The sequence below is a fragment of the Astyanax mexicanus genome, chromosome 13 (assembly GCF_023375975.1).
Source record: "Astyanax mexicanus isolate ESR-SI-001 chromosome 13, AstMex3_surface, whole genome shotgun sequence".
NCBI classification, from domain to species: Eukaryota; Metazoa; Chordata; class Actinopteri; order Characiformes; family Acestrorhamphidae; genus Astyanax; species Astyanax mexicanus.
This window is the reverse complement of record NC_064420.1, coordinates 31,014,047-31,026,105: the sequence shown is the minus strand read 5'-3', so window position 1 is coordinate 31,026,105 and position 12,059 is coordinate 31,014,047.

Here is a 12,059-nt window from a genome sequence, read left to right as displayed (position 1 = left end):
TCTCTCAAAATCCTGAAACCTGGAAATTCATAATTAGAATATTCTCTTTTTCCTGTATGTCTTTGCTGTCAAAACCTAGAAAGTGAATTTTAATGACATATATGACGAATGGACTAGGATTTATTTTTTTTATTCTTATGTTATTAAATTAACTGCTATACTGGTTCATATATAAAAGTTTTTTAAGCATACAGCAAAAATAGTTACCAGAAATTACGCAAAAAAATACAGCAATTCACTGTGGAGAAAAATTAGCAATATAATGAGAATTTACTGTAAACAAATACAGGGGTTGGACAATATAACTGAAACACCTGGTTTTAGACCACAATAATTTATTGTCCTGACAGACAGTTCTGGTTGAAACAGGAGAGTTGAGGTGCACTTTGAATTCTGCCGTGATTTGGGCAGCCGTGCTTTTATGTTTTTTGGAGACAATCCGGGTTAACACCCGAACATCCCTTTCAGACAGCTTCCTCTTACAGCGTCCACAGTTAATCCTGTTGGACGTGGTTGGTCCTTCTTGACGGTATGCTGATGTTACCTTGGATACCGTGGCTCTTGATACATCGCAAAGACTTGCTTTCTCGGTTGCAGATGCGGCAGTAAGACGTGCACCAACAATTTGTTCTCTTTTGAACTCTGGTATGTCACCCATAATGTTGTGTGCATTGCAATATTTTGAGTAAAACTGTGCTCTTACCCTGCTAATTGAACCTTCACACTCTGCTCTTACTGGTGCAATAATGTGCAATTAATGAAGATTGGCCACCAGGCTGCTCCAATTTAGCCATGAAACCTCCCACACTAAAATGACAGGTGTTTCAGTTTCATTGTCCAACCCCTGAAACAAAAAAATTACAGTGTATTAGAGGAGAGTATTGCAGCTCTTTACAATAAATGTTCGCATAAACAAAGAAAATATTGTTATACTTTAATTATCTTTTTAAAAACTGATTTGAACTTTAAATGTTTGGGGTCTTTATTTTGCCAGGTAGCTATAAAAAAAGGAGCTGGCCATATACAAATGAGATTTATTTTAAACACATAACAAAATACTGGCAACAAAACCACTGCAAAGCTGTTGAATCAGTTTTGCATTAAAGTACATGGTAACTTGCTCCTAAAACCTACAACACTGTTACCATACATTCCACAGGCACATAAAATATAACCCCAAAAAAAAAAAAAAAAACCCAGGAGAAAATATATCTCTGATCGGCAAGGGTCCACACTGATGGTGAGTTAGGGGTAGGGGACACGCCCATTATGCAGATAAAGAATGTCAGGGGCCAATAGTAAACATTAAACTTTTGTGTGACATTGTAAGAAATTTTTGCTTTTTTTTATTATTGGATCTCAAACGTTAAACTTATTTACTCAATTTACAATATTTACTCAAAGAATATGAAGTAAACTTCACTCAAATGAAGTGGGAGCACATTGTTGTTTTAAATTAAGCGTGTAGATTCTACACTGTAAACCTGGAAGGAAGGAAAAGTTGATTTAACTTTTTTTTTTTTTTTTTGTTATAATGTAAGAACGGATAAGTTGAGTTTACTTAACTTTTTTTTAAGGCAACCGATTTGTTCTAATTTAAATTAATTTGTTTAATAAAAACTAAAGTTAACATGAATTAAAACATCAAGTTATTACAACTAAAAGGGAAGTTAATTGAACTTTTTTTTATTATTCAAACTCAATTGCCCAAAAATTCTTCCTGGTATCTTGCGTCACAAATAAATATCAGTATGTTTATCTCCTCTTACTTCTCTGCTTGAATGTATGAGTACCCACAAACATTCACTTAATTTATAATGTTTAGTAACAGTTTTACATAAACAGACTTAATTTATGAACAGCATTGAGAGCACTGCCAACACAGACAACAAGCATTTCGTTACAACATACAAGCTACAAGTTTACCTAAGGTAGTCCAAGGGGGAATCACTACACACTGATGGTGAGTGTCTGTCAGAAACCGGGGGACACACCCAGTATGCAAATAGACTGTACCAGAAGCCAATGAAAAAGAAGCTGTTAATGGGAACAGACTAAACTCAATTATTATAAGTTGGTTCAACTCAAAGATTGAATGTATATGTGCCTACAAATGTTCAACTAACTCAAAATAGTTGAGTATTGTTTATAAATCTTCAAATTTATGTAAAACAGACTTAAATAATTTAAAACAGCAACTTTACCGGAGAGAGAAAAAAACTTTGTAAACTTTTAATAGAAGTCAATGTAAAACGAGTTTATTTCAGGTCATTTTGAAGTGTTTCTATTGGTCCGTTCATCAAGAAATGTTGGCACAGTGTAAGAGACAGTTTGTCTCAAAACATGTAGTAAACTAAAAATCGGCAAAAATGGAGATATGTGTTTTTCATTAAAGACTTCATTAGATTTTATTAGAAATATATATATTAGTTTTTTATTTATAGTTTAACAAACATTTGTGAAAAAAATAAATGTGGACAAACACATTTAAATGCAGTAAAATATATAATTTTTTATCATCATCAGAATTAGTTTCCATTTTAAATGTGATTCAATGTGAAAGTTTAATATAGATGAAATAAGTAGTTATTATTAATACAAAATAAATATCACAAGCATCTTAAATTCTGAATAATTTAATCCATCAATCTAAAAGAATTTAGACCACTGTCTGCTGGAGCTCTGTAAACTTCAATGTTAAATTCTGATGATGTTGAATCTTGCAGTTATTATCAGGCCAGTTATTATCTGGTGTTAAATTTAAATTGGCACTGTCAAGCATGACACATTTGCAGCTCACCCACAGTGCAGGTAAGTGTACACCTCGGGTTCGGCTCTAAAGCAGAGCTGTGATCCGTTTTAGGAGAAAAGTCCCGTTGCTTCTATCAGAGAGGAATCTTGATCTCCTGTGAAGCCTAAAGGCTGCCAGTACATCAAAAAGAATGAGCAGGGAAGGAAGAACCGGAGGCAGCAGCCATTAAGATATCATTTGAAATTCTTGGAGACAAGTTCTGTGCTCTGTAGAGTTATGATGTCTGGATGAATTTTAAAGGCTACTTCAAGGCTGAGATAAGAATAGCTGTGCTTTACAGCTGGAAATGCTTATGATTGGTGATGGCAGAAGTCTGGGACAAAAAGAAACTGCTCAAAAACTTGAGTTAATCGGGTCATCAGCAAATCATATCACAAAAACAAAATTTATAATTAAACCAATTGTAACACTTTACTTGGATGGTCCATTTGATGGCCTCTTTGTTGCTCAACTGACATTCAACTAACATTCAACTACATGTCTATTAAATGCAAATGAACTAAAAGTTGAAAGTAAATGATTCTCTATTAAATATAACCCTACATTCAACTCTAATCCAAACTCTTATCTTAATATTTAAGGATTGGGTTTAGGGTTAGATTTTAAGCTTAGGTTAAGGTTAGGGTAAGGGTTAGGTGTAGGGTTTGATTTTATGGTTGATTAAGGGTTAAGGTTAGGGTTAGGTGTACGGTTAGGTTCTATTTTGAATCATTCATCTTCAACATAGGGTTAAGTTCAATTTAATGGACATTCAATTCAGTGTTAGTTGAATGTCAGTTGAGCATCAACAAAGCCATAAAATGGACCATCCAAGTAAGGCAATAAGGCAAACAATATTGTATATACAGTTTGTGCATTTTTCTAGATCACTCCTTTAATATCACATCTTTTTTAGAGGATGTGCAGCAATGAAAAATGAGAAAGGTTGAACCAACTTAAATAACTTGCTTCAATTGGTAACATAATTTAATTACGTTTTTCTAAATCAAGTTAACAAGATGAATTAACACATTTACCTTAAAGGGGAACTCCGGTGTAAAATTAACTTTTGGTATAGTAAAACATGATAAAAAATACTTACCTTTAATGACTAGCCCACCTCTGTTCTCCCACAGCGTTCTGAGATACAGAAATTTTAACATTTTGTCCTAACACCCTTCAAACTGGGAGACACGGAGCATAATTTGCCAAAGACTAAAATGATTTAACTAAAATGATTTGAGCTTAAATATTGAACACTCAACTAAGTACAGACTACTTAGGGTAATTAAGGGAACTGTACTTAATTTATGTTTACATTTGGACCTTTAATCTAAGATCCAGTTCTGGATTTGTAATATTCAGTAGGTGAGGTGACAACTGGCCAAACAATTACATAAACTGTTCCTTTAAATATCAGCAAAAACAAAATCCAGGACTGGAAACTGGGTTAAAAGTTCAGATTTTAAAACTTAAACAGAACTGAGAACACAGTCTACTGTCATAAAACTAAGATCTAATGTATAATCAGGTATTGATATAATTTCACACAAGCAACTTCACTCTCTACAGCAGACAAAAAGAGTAAGTTGATCTTACTCAACCTTTAGACATGGTAAGCAACACTTATATTAAGCTAATGAATGTCTAGGATAAGGTAGCTTAGAGCATCAGACAACACAAAGATGGTAGGTAAAGGAGAGGCCACACCCAATATGCAAATATATGGTGCCAGGAGCCTTATGGGAAAGCTGTATGAACCAACACTGTAGAAAGAGCATTGAAACGTGCAGGATACTAAAAGTTGGTTTGAATCAGATTTTTTTTATTTTTTTTATTGGCTCAACAAACATTTTAAGTTTTCAGGAAAAAGTTATCTGAACTATTTTTTTTGAGTTGCACTGATGATACATAATAATATTAGTTCTCTTGGCTAAAACACAAAATCACTTTTTTAGAGTGATTTTACTGAAAACTTTACTGAAATGAGTCACTGCTGTCTGAGTAACGCAACTGAATCAATCCACCTTAACTCAAACTATACCCAAAAGTTATTAAATCTTATACAAATGTTTATCTAGAGTGTTTATCTCAAATAGTGTTTTTTTTAGTTAGATTGACAGATTATCAGGTTAAGTGTTCCCAAATGTCTGTGGTATTTAAGTTACAATAACTTCATTCATTTAAGTAAGTAGTGGAGCAGTTAGATACATTTTACCTTTTAATTTAAAAATATTGCAATACATCAATTATTACTCAAATACGCTTTTTTTACAGTGAGCATTTGCAGTGAGTTAACAAATAATCTGTGTTTTAAACTTGGTAAGAATTGCTATTATGAAACTATAAAGCTATATTTTATATAATCAAATCAGACATAACGCTGTGAGTCAAAGTAAATAGTAAACAAATGTAATTTAACTTAAAACTTTAGGCTAATGAGCTTAACTTTTTGAGTTGAAGTTGCTAATATTTGTTTTATAGTGTACACTTTATTCTCAAAGCTGTAAATTGTAATTGTTTTAATTTGTGATAACACATATTATGGTTTATATATTATTAAATACTGATACAATCATTTTCATGTCACTCATTTTCAAAGCCACTGCTATACTAAGAATGAGGCTTAATTAAAAAATTAGATTTTAGAGGCAAGCTTTTGTGTTCAAGGTTGGGAATAGAATGCTGGTCCAAGGAGAGAAATATGAGGCGTTTACTGGGAAATCTGTAAATAAGCTTCCAAATCAATCAATGCCAGAGGTGAGCTGTGCTGTCTGAGAGACTGCAGACACTAGGTGCTTGACTGACAGCTATGGGCCGAGTTAAATGACAGCTTTGTCGATCACTGCGCCATCATCGTACATCTTTAAATATCACCAAATATCTTCTATTTATAAGAAGAAAAGTATCTTGTGAAAGTTAGCTTCTTGAAGAAATTGCTGAACTGGCTTAGCTTAATTGGGAGAAATTTGAATTGAAACAGAATTGTGAAGCTGGTCTGTATTATATTGTATTTTTATTGAATGTATTGTCTTAATTGTTAGATGTTGGTGCCATGCTTGATAAGATCTGATTTTTTACACTATAAGAAGTGTATTTAGCTTTTACTGTCATTGATTAAAGTAATTTTTTTTTAGAGTTAGGCTACAGAACTCAACCCAACTCAAAACTGCTTCTAAACATGCTTAATATAAGTCTTGTCTTGTCTTGTCTTGTCTTGGGGATTTTACCTGACGCTGATCATGCTATTTGCATATTGGGCGTGTCCTCACATCTCTCACTCACCATCAGTGTGTAGTCGTTCTCCACAGGCTGCCTTCTCTTTTAGGATTGATGTACAGTGTATGTGATATAATGGTTAACTGTTGTAAAAGCGAGTTGCTATATGCTGGTTGGGTCAAGCTTGACACATTTTTGTCATTGCAAGCATCTGTGACTGATGTAATAGTGATACATATAGTGTTGTTTATAGATGAGTTTTGTTAATGTAGAACGCGTCTTTGACACAGCTTTAATGTTTTTCATTTATGCTAAAGGATTTGCTAAAAACATAGTTGCTGGTGGTGGTTTTCTTCAAAATGTAAAATTGTTTGACAGTTGACTGTGGGAAACATAATATTGAGAAAATTTCATGACTGTTTTTTATTTATTTATTTATTTTTCCACAGGTGCTGCACCCTATCATGGTAGAAAGTACCACACTGGAATTCACTGAGCTCCTGAAAGCAACCCATTTTTTCACTAATGATTGTAGAAGCAGTCTCCATTCCTGGGTGCCTGGTTTTTATACTCCTGTGGCCATGAAAGTGATGAGTTCAAGTTTTTGTATGTGTGACCCCTCTGATGCGGACCCCTTATGTTCCTCTGCCCTCGTTGGGAAGGATACGACACAGGCTGGGATAATGCAGGTTTTTTATTGCCTGTAACGAATAAGGCAGCCACAGGACAGATCATTTACATGTGCTTCGGTCAGCTTACAAGCACAGCAATGTGCACACACTCTACTGACCCTTCATACTCTTTTCAGATAAAACAATGAAATACACAATATACATCAGATAATGCAATAATATTTCTATATAAAGTTTCTATATAAAATAACATTTTAACACATTTCTTCCTTAGTGATCGTATAGATTTTTCTCTTAATGCTTATTTCTAGTTTTTTATATAATTATTTAGCTCTTTATATGTTTAAATCACTGCTACAAATCCCTTTTTTAATATATAAACCATACAACACAATAAAAATGGTGAATTAGCGCCATCCGGTGGCGAAGAAAAAACATGAAATCTAGGCCACATGGTGCAGCTAACTAGCTAACCTAGCTAGCAGAGATTCACAATTAGACTCAAGTGTTCAAAAGTAAAACACAAAAAAAATATATGAAAAAAAATATATGTAAAAATATATAACACAACTTAGAACATACCTGTAATGAATAAGGCAGCCACAGGACAGATCATTTACATGTGCTTCGGTCAGCTTACAAGCTAGAGAGACAGGCTAGAGTTAGCATATTACTAGCTCAGATTAGAATTAGATTGATAATTATTTACAGCACTTTTTACGACAGCCCAATGGGTCCACTAGTTTCTATGATATGTATTTAGAGATAATATCAGCATAAAGCAGTATTAAAACACTATACAGCATTATTAGCAGCTTTATTTAGCTGAGCTAAGCAGAGCTGTACTCACCACAGCAATGTGCACACACTCTACTGACGAGGGTGCACAGAGTCTAGTGTATATATTTCTCTGAGCTATTACACGCTGACCGCAGCAGGTGGCGCCATACCCATTTAGCAGGAATTTCACTCAATAAAAGTAGGTAACTATTGTACACCGTTACATATGGATGAGTGAATTTTGTCAATATAATGTAATTGGAAATAGATGCATCTGTACTGTTCCGGTGAGGTTGTAGGCACCCCTACAAAATATATAAAAATGTTGTATTTAAATAAATTAAAAATAAAAAAGATAATAAAATAAAATGGGTAGCACAACAGATTCTTGCCCAACAAAAGTAACCCACAAAAAATATCCTTTTCTGAAAAATTGAAGAAATAAATAAATAAAGATTCAGTGTAACACTCATTGCTAAATTACACTATACTTCTCTGACTTTCTCATCAGGTGGTCCACTGCAATCAGCCGCAGCAGGGTGCAGGGCCTATAGCAGCTATAAGCGGTATTCCAGTAGTGTTGTGTTTGGTATCGTACTCGAGATGCTTGTTTTATAGCGATATAGGATGTTACTCTGTATGTGTGCCATACAAAATGACCTTTAACCTTCTGCACAATGTGAACCGATGCCTGGACACCAGGTGAATTACAAGTGCCAAGTTTGCTTAGCAACAAGGAAGGTAGAGAGACAGGCAGCTGTGACCCATGAGATGTGATAAATGATTATTATTAGTATTATTAGTTGCCATAGTAGTAGTAGTTGTAATAGTAGTAGAATTGATAACGATAAAAAAAATGAAAAAATAAAAAATCCAGGTATCTCTACCTCTTAAAGCTGACTGAGAAAATCCAGCTAAGGTGTGTAAACTGTCATATAAGCAAGACAAGAAGTGGTACTTTGAAGAATGTAAAATATAAAACATACCTTGGTTTGTTTAACACTTTTTTTGTTTACTGAATAATTCCATATTTCACATTGTTCCTAGTTTTGGGTGACATTTTGCGGACAATTTTGAAAATAATAATAAAAAAAACACACTAAATTTATGGGGTGTCCAAACTTTTGACTGGTACTGTTTGTATTGAATCAGATCTATGACATTTGTCATGGTTGGTGTGAGTTTAATACTCTTTATATATTGTGGAGTGTATTTTATATGATTATATATCATGCATATTAAATGATACAGAACAAATCCTCCCTCATTTATTTATTTTGAATTTATTTTATAAATTCCTCTTGCGTCCACAGTTAATCCTGTTGGATGTGGTTGGTCCTTCTTGGTGGTATGCTGACATTACCCTGTACACTGTGGCTCTTGATACATCACAAAGACTTGCTGTCTTGGTCAAAGATGCGCCAGCAAGACGTGCACCAACAATTTGTCCTCTTTTGAACTCTGGTATGTCCCCCATAATGTCGTGTGCATTGCAATATTTTGAGAAAATCTGTGCTCTTACTCTGCTAATTGAACCTTCACACTCTGCTCTTACTGGTGCAATAATGTGCAATTAATGAAGATTGGCCACCAGGCTGCTCCAATTTAGCCATGAAACCTTCCACACTAAAATGACAGGCGTTTCAGTTTTATTGTCCAACCCCTGTATACCCCTGTATATAGGTTGGTCTTGGTTTTGTTTCAGTTTCAGCCACTCCTGGTTTTGGTCTTGACTCAGAATCTGCAGAAAGATGCTCACTAAATTTTAACTCTAAATAATAACACCAACTCTGTGGATTGTTAGAAAAAAATATGTTTACACTGTGATTATAATACTGTGGATTTTACTGTGCGCTGCCGGTGCTAAGAATGGGTTAAAACCTAAAACACATGTCAAGTGAAACCAATTAAGCTCTCTGTTTTGGCGCCGCCGCATTTGAGAGAGTCGTTAACAAGCGGAGTGGAGGGAGAGACACATGCACATGCTGAGACTAATTAGCGCAGTGGTTTAGCAACTCATCCCAAACACTTACTTAACTCCACTCACTTGCTCCTGTGCACAGAGCTCCATCAGTAGATCTTAGAGCCTGTCAATTTTTATTATGTACTTCAAAGGTCCTTCCATACACAGAATTGCATGCTAACATTAGCTTAGCATAAACACTGCAAAAGATCACGTCACCAGTTCCTTGATGGACTGACTGATTTGTATGTGTGTTATACAGTATATATTTAAATTGGAATATCTACAAAGCCGTTTACTCTTTAAATATTATTTCTCTTATTACACAAGTTATTACACAACTGTTCATTTAATAGCTATATATCTTTAGATAGGTAGATAGTTTTTTTGTATATATTGGACTGATGGAGTTAATTTTATTACAGTTGTTTTCAGTTTTTTCAAAATATATAATAAAAAAAAGTATTATAATATTAAAAAATAATAAAGTATTAGATATGCATCAAAATAAAAATTTGACCAACAATTTGGTCAAAGTTTTTTCTTTTTCACAGGTTTTTAATAATTAAGTACAATTTGGTCATATGAATTGAGCCCTTAACATGTTTTATATCAACTATAGTTTGTATTTTATATATTTTATTTTATATGTTTTATTTTATATATTTTATACTTATATTATATATATATATATTGAACGAAAAAGTGCAATACTTATTACTTAATAAAAAAAAGCAATATTACTTTAAATACAGTTTTCACTGACTGATATTAAATATTCTAATCATTAAGTTCAAATGTTTTGTTTTTCTAAGCTATGGTCTATTAATGATTGTGCAGTAAATATATATAGTACCGTATATAAATATCTAAAAGTTTGGGCACACCTCCACTCATTCATTGGTTTTCTCTCTTTTTATGATTTTTACATTGTAAATGTTATTTTGAAAAATATATTACAGCTGTACAGAATATGTTTCATACTTTAGATTCTTCTAAGTACCAAATTTATGTTTGAGGACAGATCTGCACATTCTTGGTATGTATTTTAATCTCTGTGTCTTAATGAGAGAGAGTCACCTTGAATAGTTTTCTCAGTGTCTTGAATAAATGAGTTCCTGGAGGTGCTGAACAATAGTTGCTGTTTTTCTTTCATGCTGTGAAGCTCCAGCTCATCTCAAACCAACCATCTCAGATGAACAGGTTTAGATCGGGAGATTGTGGAGGACAAACATCTTTATTTTGTTTACTACGTATAGTAATTCTATATATCGTCGATGTCCAATGAAAAACGCTTATCTCTAAAACAGCAACTTTACAGGAGAGAGAAAAAACCTTGTAAACTTTCAATGGAAGTCAATGTAAAAAGAGTTCATTTCAGGTCATTTTGAAGAGTTTCTATTTTTCTGTTCATCAAGAAATTTTGGCACAGAGTAAGGGACAGTTTGTTTGCTTAAATTATCTAGTAAACTAAAAATCGGCAAAAATGCAGACGATATGAGCCTTATTAGTTGTGATGTCTTTAATATTAATCTACAATGTAGAAAATACATTAAATAAAGACATATGATAAGGTGTGTTAATGAACACTGGCAAAATATATATTTTAAAATATATATTAAAACACATTCTGTATCTGTTTCCATCTTTCCACTCTGAGTATGCGTAATGTTTTCACCTGTAATGAGATGGGAGGGGATTATAAAAAGTGTTTTAATTAACGGAAGGAAAATAAACCCCTCCCACATGTCTGTATATGTGGTTTTCTCTACACTTGTGTATTCTTTTTCTTACGCTTATGTTCACTAGACTAAGTTTAATTTAGTCTGAGATCATAAACATATAAAGCTTCAGTTTACATCTTTCATTAATCTGTTCTTTCATGCGTATTAAATCTGAACCTACACGAGACATATAAAAAAACAAATACCAAACCTTTTTTTTAATTACAAAGTTTTCAGAAAACTTACCTTTTACCTTCAGGTGCTCTGCCTCACCTGCAGAGCTTTCAGTGATGCGGCTAATGAGCGGCGTTTACAGAGACTAATGGTTGACTCCACTCCAGTGCTCCCAAATCTGAGTGGGAGGAAGACGCTGAAGATCTCTGGAACAACAGCTCACACCTCCAGCTGTGGAGAAAAGTCTCTACAGTCAATTAAACTCGAATACGCGCAGCATTCTTGCCAACCACTGTTTATAACCATGCCAGTGATTAAGAGATGAAGGTCAAACACTTCTTCATTTGAACTTAAAGCAGAGATGAGAAATGAGTCATTTGGGTTATTCAGACATTTCAAAAATCGTGATTTCTCCAACAATAGTGCAAACATAGGAAGAAAAAGACAACTTTAATATCTTAAATGTGAGAGGAGGACAGGAGTTCTTTATCAGTCTTTATACCTGTTTACTTTACAATTCCACTCATATAGCGCCTTTTTGCTACTCAAGGCTTACAATAACATTCTACACACTCAGCACACACTGGTGAAAAGTGGCAGCCAATTGGGGACAACTGGAAACGATCGTCCCCCTGGAAGTTGACCAAGCACAGAGTGCCAATCCATATCTGGGCACACAGCAGGGCAAATTTTAGGGTATCCAGTTTACCTGATGTCCATGTTTTTGGACTGTGAGAAGAAACCAGAGGAAGAAACCAGGGAAGAAACCCACGCAG